Here is a 12,530-nt window from a genome sequence, read left to right on the forward strand (position 1 = left end):
GATAATGTTCTTAATTAAGTCCTTGCAAGGCAACATCTCTGTGCAACTCTAATGATGGCATTGCTCTGCTTTATTTTTGTCTCTTAAGGGGAAGTCTAGCTTGCAACTCTCTTGGTGAAAATTGTTTCCTTTTAAAGTCCATAATGGAGAACTTCCTCCATAGATTGTAGATGTGGGCTGTATTTTGCCTGTGGCAACTTTCTTTGTTTAGTCAGGAATGGTGTCACCCAAACCACAGAGGCAGATACATACCGGGAGGGTGTATAAACAAGATGCTGCCATTTGAGCAAGGAAAGTCAGGGAGGGCTGAACTGTTGTGATTATCCACCAGATTCCCAGATTCTAACAGAAGGTGGATTATTTAGCCTCTCTGTGGGATCATAACATTGTCATCTATACAGAGTATTGACTTCCAGGGGCATAAAGGAGGGAGGAATCAAACCCCCAAGATGTGGGGCTGATTGCAGCTGGGCAGAGGCAAGTTGTCTACCTAGAGCTGTGTCCTACAGGCAAGGTGATGCCAGCTGACCAAAGCTGTGATCAGCTGCAGAAATAGAAACCAAATAACAGGTTTATTCTGCAGGGTAGTGAATAATTTTGCTCCACTGAAGCCCACACTTGGCCAGTTTTCATTGATTATTATGCTCTCAAGGGAAGGTGTTTTTAATGTGGAAGTACATGTTTTTTCAGGTAGTATGCAGTTTCTCTCTTCTGTCTCCCTCCACAGTATGCAATAAATTCATCATAAGATTTATTAATAAACTCTCGTGGTGATTTCCCTGCATACTTTATTTAGCTGGAAATTACTCTAGGGGCTGGACCCTGTATATGCTGATATTGGTGGAAAATTCCCATCTTCTTGAAAAAGCTGTAGGTAAGAGCAGTGCTTAACTAGGAGAAAACAAGAGCTCAGATTGTTCCGTGGGCTGGGAGACGAGCACTGTTCTAACATGGAGTGGGCAGGAACTTGGAGACTTGATTATTTGTACCATGTTCTCCCAGAGGATGCCCTGTCCTGGATCGGGCACAGTGCAATCACAAAGCAAAAACTCCAAAGAGCTGTGATCTTAGCTTAGAGCAGGCAGATTTGTGATGATTGTGGACTGACTTATAATAACTGGAGTGGGTAGGGATCTTCCACGGGGAATACTGTAATTGAAATATTTCTCATTTGGTTCAGGCAAGAAGGAGGCAATATTTAACATGTTAACCTATCAGCATCCGCTTAAGCATTGTTAAGGGACAGTGCCAGAACTCTGAGCTCTTAAAATGCTGCCCAGGTTGCTTCTCAGCTTTTGGGACTGGTCTGAAAAGGTTGGCAGAAGTGAATATCTAACACTTGCCACAATTAAAAAGAGTCATATTTCTGGGATGCAGGGAGAATTGGAATGATGTATGTGATTAGAAATGAGCTTCAGGAGGTGATGGGAAAGGCAAGTAAGAGCTGTAGGTTGCAGTAGTCATTGTTTTAAAAAATCCTTTCCTCCCTTTTCCCCTCAGATTTATTCAGCAGCACCAGCCAAATACTATGTTTGAAGAAATTACTTGCTGAACATGTACTAACCATATGATTTGGTTGCTTAAAACCTGGGAGGATGACAAGCAGGGATTTGGCAAGTGTCAAAGTTTTGAGCCTTTTTGGGTTCCTGTCTCCTTTCAAGAAATGATCAGTGGAAGCAGATCTGCAGCCCACCAATATCCTGGGAGGAAGGGCATGTTTAATATCTCACAGCTCTATTCCTTGGGAGTTCTCCTGATCTGTTTTTGTTATAAATTGTTGGGGAAGGTGTTCATAAGGAAGCCAGTTCCCCCCAGAATGGACACAGGATTACTGCTACTTTATCACCCAGAGTGCATAGATGTCATAGTAATTAGTTCGAGGTGTAATCACTGAGTAATTGAGAAGCTATATAACTAGTACCTGGCTGCAGAATATGCAATTACTGTGTTATGTAGTGATAGGGTGTTTGCCAAGCATATCTTTCTTAGTTACCAAGTAATTTAAGAGAATTTACATGATCTTTGTGTCTGAGAGACAGGAAAAAATCGCCCAGCTGGGATCCTTGCAGAGGACTATAAACTTTCTGCCAACAGAATTTGCAAGCTTTTCCAAGATGAGAAACATTGGAGGAATTTGTTTTCTACTTTTCTTTTTCTTCACAATACCAAAGTCCTCTGCCTGCACAGCATTACCAGAGGAATTGTAATCATTACTGTTTTATTAACCACTTACTGGGGTTAATACATCCTTGGGAGGTGAAAAGTTTTCCTTTATTTCCTGCCATGTGGAATACGTATGGTAACCATGAGAGTAGATTTATCCATAATAATAATAATAATAATAAAAAAAAAGTCAAAATAGTTCCTTTACTTTGAAATGTCATAGATTTATAGAATCATTTTGGTTGGAAAAGACCTTTAAGATCATCAAGTCCAACCATCAACCCTACTCTACCAAATCCACCTCTAAGCCTTATTCATGTGTCGGAGTGAAGTGCCTCATCTCCATCAGAGCCTGGACACTGAACATCTCACTGAGGCTGACCATGTGGGACCTCAGGCAGGAGAAGCAGAGGATGCAGTTGCTGCCCATGTGTCACCAAGTGCACATGTGGAAAGTGAGGCTTCACGAGGTCCCCACTGCACCACGAGGATGCCTTTTGTCCAAAAGGTCATGAGCTCAAAAGCTAGTTTGGGGAGGATTTGTGCTTTATGAGCGAGAGCCATACTGCAGCAATAGGGAACAATCAAATTTATGGTTGTCCCTATGCTAATGACCTGCAGCAGCAAAGCACCATTTGTTTCACACAGCCTCTTCAGGCACCGTAGCATCTTTCCCCCTTCTCTCAGTAGGAGAGCAAATGGTGTTTACTAACTGTCCTTTCTCCTGCTTTTGGAAGTACCCTGCTCTGTTAAATCACAGAAGGCAGCCTGCTTGAGCTGTGTCCTCATTTACACAGAGAGCAGAGGGGAGGACGTGGAGGGGGTAGTATCAGACAACATTACACCATTGAGGTAGCTCTTTTCATCACTGCACTTGGCCTTAATTACATTATATCGCCCTCTCAAGAGAAACCTCTGACACTTCAGGCTTTTGTAAAGTAATACTTTATCTTTTTCATTAAATAGTAACGACTCATTAGTAGTTAGGGCAATTTAAAAAAACTCATTAGGGCAATTTAACGTTCTGCTTTTCCTTCACCTTGTAATGAAGTTGTGCTCCTGCACATCCTGAGTATAAATAGATCAAGGTTTTGGTACTTTAGCTATTGAGAATTTGAGGGCTTCACCTTACCAAAAAAAAAATAATAATAATAATAAAAAATCCCTCAAACCAAATAGAAGTCACACTCTCTTCTGAGAGGTTTTGGTTTTCTTTGGAAGCATTCACTTTTGAGTGAGTTTCTCTTTTTTTGTTTTTTTGCTGATAACTTTCAGCCAGTGCTAAAAAGGTAAACCACAGCCACCACATTTTCTGCAAAATGAACTTGGTTAATCCTTTGCATTCGAACAAGCCCCTCAACTCTCTATTGATAAATACAGCTTATGCTCTAGTCCCAGGGAATGCAAATAGTGTTTGCAGAAATAGTGCTATCCTAGCTGCTTCTCGTTATCATGCTTTTATTGCCAGGGATCCTGGAGCTTTTTAGTAGCTACCAAATCAATAATGCTGTGACATTCATACATTTCTCAATGTCGCTGTGCGTGGTACAGCATGAAAGTGTGTGCTTCTCAGGGGCTACACCTGATACTGATACTTGTATACTCATATAATCCTTTTAATCTATAGTTTACAGATCTTAATTAAGATTTACAATGCTACTGTGAAGTGGATCTTTATGTCTGGCCAAACCGAGATGGCCAGATGTTAGATGGGAGGATTTCAGAAAAGCTCAGGCTTTTTGTCAAAAGCGTTCAGCTCCCAAAGCAAGTTGCTCCTTGGCAGCTAGGCTGCTTTGCAGAGGAAAGCTCCCTTTCTCTTAAGTCAGTACTGGAGCCAGGGACTGCAACCCAGGAGTCCTGACATCCACCTCTGGTGACATTCCCTTGTCTCCTTGTTCCCTTTTTTGTTTTTTGATATTTCCTAAAAATATTTTATTTTAAAGAATCTGTTGCACCCAAGCCTGTATCCTCCCTCCCCTTCTCAAATATGGGGAAGTTTCCTTTGCAGACTTTAAAAATAACTAAATAACTAGTTATTTACTAAACATCAAAAATAACTAAATAAATACAATCAATTTGATTCACTCTAGCTCCCGGAAACACTATGTTGGGGACAAGGAGGCTTCCAACTTCCTACATGAGTCACCATGTTCTTGGATTCAACCTGTCAAACTATATCAGCAAATCATATTATATAATGTAATATAACAAGACACAACTGCCTGTGTTTAACCTAGAAAAGATTAAAAAACATGACCTACCACGGTCATTGGGCTGTCCTGGCAAAATAGTTGCTCTCCTTTCCATCCAGCTGCCCACCCCTGCTGTCCTCCCCAACCTGGTGTGCTGGGAGAAAATGTGTCATTTTTAGGAACAAAGATTGGAGCAGCTCTGGTAAGAGGGAAGCAAATGCTGTTTGTGCTACTTCTCTGTTTTGGAAGCTCACTCCAGGGTCTGTGTCATGTTCAGGTCATGTCCAGGGTTTTATGTGCTGTGATTATGCAGAACCAATTCCCCCTGGTCAAAAGGTGATGCACTGACTGTGGTATGGGTGGGGAGACTTTTGGACTGTGAGTGTTGCCTCATTCTATGTTCACATGAAAGGCAGAAAAAAAGAGGGAGATGAGGAGTTGATGAAGAGACATTCTCCTTTTCTTCTTCAGCTACAAGGAATGAGGAATGTTGGAGTCTTTTAGCTCTATTTCTGGGTCTCACATTTGCCTGGTGCAAGGTACAATCCAGGAGCAGCCAGGAGAATTGCTGGGAGGGGTTGAACTGGGGGTATTACAGCAATGTGTCCCTTCTCCTCAGCCCTGGCCTCTGGGAATGTGGGACAGGCTCCTTGCCAGTGTTACAGGGAGCCCTGCAGTGGGGTGGGGGAAGTAAAGAGAGGTATGTGAGTGCAGATGATTTCAGTGTGGGGACATGCAGCCATCTCTGATCTATCTGGGCTAGATCCCAGCTGGCCTTGATCCTGGGACAAGGAGGAGACAACCATCCATGTTCATTATTCCCCTTGTAGCCTGACATCTGCATCTATCTACCCAAAAAACCTGCTGCAAAGGGACCATCCATTCAGCTGAGCAGATCACCTGTGGGGCCTCTTATTGATTGATGGCTGGTGCAAACCAGGAGCTTTTTGCAGTGATTTTGAGAGAGGAAAGCTGTGAATAAGGTGCAGCTCCTAAAACCCTGGCAGTTTTCTTTTGCTTCTGCTTGCTTGCTGCTGGGGATGTGTGTATTTACACAGCATCTGAGGATGTGGGGATGGTGGAAAGAACAGGATTCGTCTTTGTGCTTTCTCATTTCCCCAAGAGACTTTCCCCTTTTCTCTCTGAGGACCCAATGAGCAGCAGCCCAGAAACAAATTTAGTTTAGCACCCACTGGACCTTTTGTGTCTTAGGTTTTGGCTTCAACAGTGAAAAATACCACATTTATTCGAGGGGTAGAGACTAAGCAGAAGGAATAGAAGAGGAGCAAGGCTTAGGTTTGAAGGGTGATGGAGAAAATTGTGCCTTAGGAGTCACAGTCCAGGGGACAAATGTTACTGAGCAGTAGGGGCGTTAGTGAAATGCATCCTCTGGCAGGGTTAGAAGGGAATCAATGGAAGGAGCTCGTCCAGGCTTCTTTTAAGCAAGCATTGCAGAGATACACCTCTCTGCAAAGACATTATGGAGAATGTCTCAGGGGAGGAGATTTTAATGTCTTTCAGCATGAGGTAAATGAACCCCTGCTGACAAAGGCTGGCACCCTCTCTGTGCCAGCATCCTCCAAGAGCATCCAGTCCCCAACCAAAGCCATGGTGAGTCCTTTACGAAACGCAGCAAGGAAGCTGGTATTAATACAGCTTTGCTACCAGTTACATAAAAAAAACCCCAACAGCCAAAACCACCAAACAAATCCCAAGAACAACAACAGCAGCAAAATCCTCAAGCTGTGCTGGAACAGAAAGTAATTAAGAAATATTTCATATCTCCAAGCGGCCCTGAAATTTTTATTCCTGTGCATGAAGCTCCATAGGCTCCTCACGGGCTGCTGCTGCTGCTGCATTTCAGTGCAATAAATCCTGTTGCCTTTGGAGCCTGACAGCCAGTCCAGGATGTGATCAGAAAACCAACAGGCACTCGCTGGAAGGTTCAGTCCTTGCCTGCACCAAGTCTGCTTGTATCAACCGAGCTGGGGTGTGCTCCAGGAGCAAAGCAGTAAGGCTGACTTTTCTTGGGATGACAAAGATCAAAAAAGATGGGGAGCAGGGGGAGGAGGAGGGATGGGGAGAGTGGGGATTTGGGTAAATAAGCTCCTAACTGCAGTGTTCCCATCCCAGTCCCAAGAGACTCACTCCCCCTAAGCCCAGCTCTGCAAGAATTTATGGTGCTGTCAAGGTGGACAGATCCAGAATTGAACTTCTCTGGAAATAAATAAGGGAATGATCTGGAAATAAATAAGGGTGTGCTTTAAGCTCCCTGCCAGCGAGCCATCTCGGTGCCTCCCTGCTGCGGTGCAGTCTGGCAGGACGTGGCTCAGGGCTGTGCCTGGTGCAGGGCTGTGGGACCTGGGGCTCAGGCTTGGTGTCCCTGGGTGTCCCCACAAGGTAGCAGTGAGCAGCTGTCACCCCACCTGTGTGGCCTTAGCTGTGACCAAATGTCCTGTGCTGTTGGCAGCTGCTCTGGGAGGGAGACAGAAGTGAGCAGTCTGTTTTTCTTTCTCCTACTGTTAATCATAAAGGAAAGCATTTCTAAAACTGTGACCCAAATTGTTCCTAAAATCATTAACTGTGAGAAAATCTCTGGTTATACCTTTGCATTTAGTTTCTTGGCTACAAGCTCAATTCTTCCTCGTCTCAATCCTGGGGGATCCTGTTCCCCTCCTCCCTCCCATCAATCTTGTTCTCCTCAAAATTCAGAGGACGGCTGGGCTCATGCTACACCATCTTAAAGAAGCCAAACAGAGGAGTATATCCAGCTAACAGCAGAGCAGTAACAGTTATTAGCAGCCAAATCCTTTGGTGGCACATGCACAAGGCAGGGACAAGGCTTCTCTGGTTCCTCACCCTGCAGGAGATGGGGACTTGACTTTCTCTGTCTGAGCCAGGCAGGCTCCAGCAAGCTCTTGGTCGTGAGTCAGCGTGCATGTTGGGGTTCAATTTTCCTGCTTTTCCTCACATTTGCCATCAGGTGAAGCAGGACAGATTGCATGTTTTGGGAGTGACTCCATCCACTTTTTTTGTGTGTTTCAGATGAAAAAGTTGTGATTCCATATTGCTTTTGGGTAAGAGCTTCATTATTTTTAAACAAAGACTTCATTTTGACTGCAGCTTTATACTCTTCTTTTTCAGCTTTCACCTTTGTAGCTTAGGATAACCGAAATTTTCAAAAGGAAAAAAAAAAAAGGTGAAAATGTCATCTTTTTTATTTACAGTGAATCACATTGGATATTTAACTTTAGTAATTATTTCATTATTAGGGAAACTTTGTCAAAACTGAAAGATTTTCTTTAAGCGCTTTCCATAGTCTCAAAGACTTTCTTTTTTTTTTTTTTTTCTAAAAATCTTGAACTATAGAATATATTCACTCTGTGGAAGATTTTGCTCCTCTTCAAGTGTAGTGTAAACAAAACAAATTATTGGACCCTGAAAGTCTTTTCATGAGGTTTTCACTTCAGAAATGTAGAGGAAACCCCCAAAACCTGGGAAGTACCAACTGAAGGGTGCTTCTCCTATCTGCGCTGAAACCTCAGCTCCTTCCTGCTGTCCCAGTAGCATTACCCAAACTGGAGCAGCTGCCAGCCAACTGGCATGGTCAGAGCTCCCTGGGGAATGCAGGCAGCTTCCATGCCTAAAGTCCTCCCCCTTCTCTCCCTCAGAACACTGATTCAGGGAAACCAATTAAATCAATCTCTTTGCTGCTGTTTCTTCCCCCCCTCTTTTGCTTTCGTCCTTCCTCCTCTTGCTCTGTATGTTTTCTTTCCCCTCCTTCTTCCATGCATGAACTAATTGATGTCTGATCTATTCAGAGGTTTGGCCCTAAAAAGTAACCTTCAGTTAACTGCTCACATAACTTGCCTGTCACTTTTGATAACAGTCAGGGCATCATTTTTGCAAGTGTTCAACAGTAAAATTACTGCTTTGCTCTTGTCAAGCAAATGAGCCCTGAGGCTTGTGTAAGAACCATTAATGATTGTGCCACGGTGGGATTGGTGCACGGGGCAGCCTGCAGAAACACTGCTGCTCGATTCACTCTGCCCCTGCCAAGCAGTTTAGGTTTAATTAACCTGCATTAATGCCTGCTGGGATAGCATTTTCCATGCCTCCTTTTTCAGGGGGTCAACTGGAGCTGGAGACAGCTGCTGGTGTCTCAGGTGCCTTGCGTATGTGGCTGGGCTCCTGGAAAGGTTTATGTCTGTGGTGTGGAAATAAACTCTGGTTATTATGCTCATAAAAACTGGTGGCTATAGCCTTGGGCTTTGCCAGCCTTGCTGAGCTGCTGGAGAGAATTATTGACAGAACATAAAAGAGGTACATCCCGTGGTGCTAGGGCACGTGGCTGTGGTCTGTGATGTGTGTTTGTGAGGACAGTGGGCTGCAGTGCTTCTGGAGGGTTCTGCAGACAGTTGGGGTATTTCAGTTCTCCAGAAGTTATGTTCTCTATGTGTATCTATGCAGCAAACTAACGAAGACTATTTTCTAATGGCAAAGAGCTCTGAGGACAGGGTATGTCTCGATGAGTCTGCCCCTAGCTGTTATCAGAAGTGTGAGCATCTACCACAAGAACAGTAGTACCTGAAGTGGAGAGGTTGCTGCTCTTCCTGCATTACTGATGAGTGACAGGCAGAGGCAAGTGACAACTCCACATTTGACACTGAAGTTCAAGAGGGTTCCAATATCTTGAAGTCAACTGGCTAACTATACAAGTGGGGCTCATTCACAGGTATTCTAGGTGCCACCCTGCGCTGTGGCCTTGGACAAAAGCTGAGGTGTGGCAGCCCTGTAGACAGGCAAGGAGAGCTTGTTTGTGGGTCACTTGATGGTAGATGGCAAAGCAGGCACCTAAGTCCCTCTTACGTCCTAGCTGTGGAGCTCCCAGCAGTCAGCAGTGATTTCTCAGAGGCTTCCTGAGGGGACACCACCAAGGAGGGAGGGGAAGCCACAGTTCCAGCGAGCTTTTGATTTTTCTCCTGATGGCTTCTAACACATTGCCATTAATTTTTAATTTTTTCAGCCACAGTCTTCATGCAGCTCATAACTTTTCATATTTTTTGCCGCTTCTATTGAGGCTATTTCCCTGCTGCTATGTGTTCCTAACTTTTCCTTCCCAACTATTCGCCTCTGAGGCTGATATTTCCCAAGCTCTGTTGGTGCTCAAGTAATTAAGGAAGAAAAATCCCTTCACTGCAACCTTACTCAGCAGGCAGGGCTGTAGCCTTTCTGATGGGAAGCCTGGAGCTTGGCATCCAATGCTTCAATGTCATGGAGACTGGCGGGAGATCCAGTTCTCATCCAGCACATGATTTTGAAATATGGTTTTCTGTGAGGTTAGAATAACACCTAAGAGTCCAGTCCCATTCACGAAGTCCAGACCAGCAGAAGCTAAAAGGAAGCTGAAGTAACAGCAGGCTTAAGACTGTCCAACCCTGATCCCACTTCTGCTTAGGGCTCTGTTCTTATAGTAGGTTGGAAAAAGTTACAGGAAAGCCCTGGCATAATCCCTCTGATACAGAGCTCTGCCTCTGTCTCTGAACTGGAATTGCTTCTGGTAAATGGCTGCATGATAAAAATAATGTTAGTTAAAAGTCTAAGAGTGCAGTGAGCCGTGGGACCAACAACACTGGAGTTTCAGATGGATTTGGCCTCATATGCTTGATGATGACCACTGATTAAAAATTTTCCACTGATTGGACTTGCTATAAATGTCAAATAAAGGGTGAGCACATTCATTTTCCTCTCAGGATCTCTCTTTAAACTAGTCCTTTTTTGGTGAAATGTGTGATATTTTGGACTTTCATTTTATTCAATGAAAAAAGCCAGTAGAAATGGCTTTGAACAAGCTATTGTGTTTAAGTTATTGTGGACAAGGAAGAAAAAAGTGTATGTGTCTGCACACAAAAATCCTTATCATATAAAACCTATTTCTTTAAGAAATTAAACTTCAGTGGGCCTCTGCTCAATCCAGTATGCTGCTTCTTCTGCGGAAAAAAAACATAAAACTTTCTTCTTATTGGTTTACAATTTGGCTGTCTTAGGAAAGCAAGTCCAAGAGTCAGAAAATCAGGCAGATCTCCTTGCAAATGAAGTTCAGATGGGCTGTGGCTTTTGCAATGTACCCCCCAGACCCTGAGTGATTGCTTCAAAATCTGATTTCCTTCTGAGAGGTTGGTGATAGGTGTTTGTATCACTAGATGAGAAGATGTCACTGCATTTCTTGCTCCACTGTGAAGCAGGATGGAGAGAAGTGTTGCTTCTTGTCTGATTCATGTCCTCACAGCCCTGCTGCTGTCTGTATAGGGACTGGGCAGGATATAATTGCTTTGAGAGTGGGTAAGTCTGATGTGTTGCCTTCCAAGCAACTGTAGAGCAGTCCCAGAAGAGGAAAGGAGTGTGCAGTCAGGTAAAGCTCCTTTGGCTGCATTATTGGAAGGGCTGTGGGAGATGATGCAGAAGAGAAGAGGGAGTGGTTCTGTGCCACAGAGTGGTTAGCATTTATGTTTTCAAACACACAAGATTAAAATAAGGTGAAAACTCACTTTGGCCACATTGGCACAGCTGAACTGCTGGAACTGAAAAAGATGGAGAATGATTTATTCCTGCGTTGTGTACTTGACCAAGACCTTGGAGATAGAAACAGTTTTGCTCTAAATGTGTGAAGGGCCTGAGACTTGGTACAGGAGCTAGTGCACCAGATCCACCTGTTTTGAAGACTCAGAGCACATAATTTTGTGTCCTCAGATGTCTGGACCTTAAGATACATAGTCCCTATCCTTGGTGGGAGCAGGAGCAGCAAAGCATCAACAATATGATAGGAGTGAAGTCAAGGTAAACCAGTACAGCTTCCTATTTTTGAAAACTCTCTGGGCTGCCTCATAGGCACTGTTGCTGCTGCCCTCTTCTTTGTGTACCCTCTGTTCATGCTTACTTGGCAAGGACTAAGGAGGAGAACAGACTTACCTGTAGAAGAATTTGCCCATCCTTATTTCAACATCACAGTGCACGGGCAGGCCACCAACCAACCCCTACACCACCTCTGCGAAGACTGACAGATCTGAGTGACAAGAAGATGGTTGACAGCAACAGCAGTGGCTGGAATGGACAAGAGAATTTTGTCAGTGTTGTAGTATCAATAAGTTGCTAAGTTTAGCTTTCAGAAACTGCTCACAAAGATAAATGTAGGATGGCTGTCCTATCAATGGTGTTAATGCTGTCACTGGCTCCCTGCAATTTCCTTCCAGACTGGAGGTGCCTAGTCACCAAAGATGAGGGTTTTTTTGAACAGTGCTTGCTTATGTTTTCGTGTAGCTTGATGAGGGAATGAAAGGAATTATTAGTGAAGTGGTCATTAGCACATATTTACATAGGTTAATTGCATGGGGTAACAAAAGATCAATTTGATTTTTAATGGGGCTACTGATAGAGACATCTTCTTGACAGTGCTTCATGACCTCTTGCCTTGACATTGAATTAAATTTTTCAGGCCCAAGCAGGCTGTAGCTAAGGATTTATCAAGATCTCTTGGTGATGTCAAACCTTGCTTTCGTAGTTCTGGCTATTGAGTTTAGGTTTTGCATACACATTGGGTGCATTTATGGAGTTCCCCATTGTAGTCCAGTGAGGAGATTTCTCAGGAGGGAAACTACCATCGTTCACACGTATAACCACCATTCTGAGTCCCTGGCGAATCACTGTTGCAAATTTTCATCAACAAAGATGAAGAATAGATGGGTTTAGGGTATCTGAGTACTTAACATCTATTTGTAATAGCTGTAATTTCATTATTGCTAAAAAAGGTCCGTGGTTATCCTATTGCCTGAACTAAGTATGAATGGTTGTAATTTAGCCTGTTTTTCCTGAGCTAAGTACCATGTTACTCTTGGTAAACCACTACTGCTATCTGAGCAAACTAGCTTAGAGCTGGTTCTGTCATGTCTACATTAGTCTGCCATCTGCCACCTCCACCAAACCTCTCCTTGGATGCAGTCCAGAGCTCTCGCAGGCTTTGCAGATGCTCAAGCACCCCAGTGGCTGCAGGATGTGGGTTTAAATCAAACAGAGCATTGATGTGGAGATGAAATTAATTAATGTCCCTACTATTAAATTACCGTCTCTAAGGAAAGACTTTTATTTTGCCTCTAAGATGATAATGTTTCATTAGGAAAA

Source organism: Merops nubicus, unplaced genomic scaffold (genome assembly GCF_000691845.1).
Source record: "Merops nubicus isolate BGI_N331 unplaced genomic scaffold, ASM69184v1 scaffold2401, whole genome shotgun sequence".
Classification (NCBI taxonomy): domain Eukaryota; kingdom Metazoa; phylum Chordata; class Aves; order Coraciiformes; family Meropidae; genus Merops; species Merops nubicus.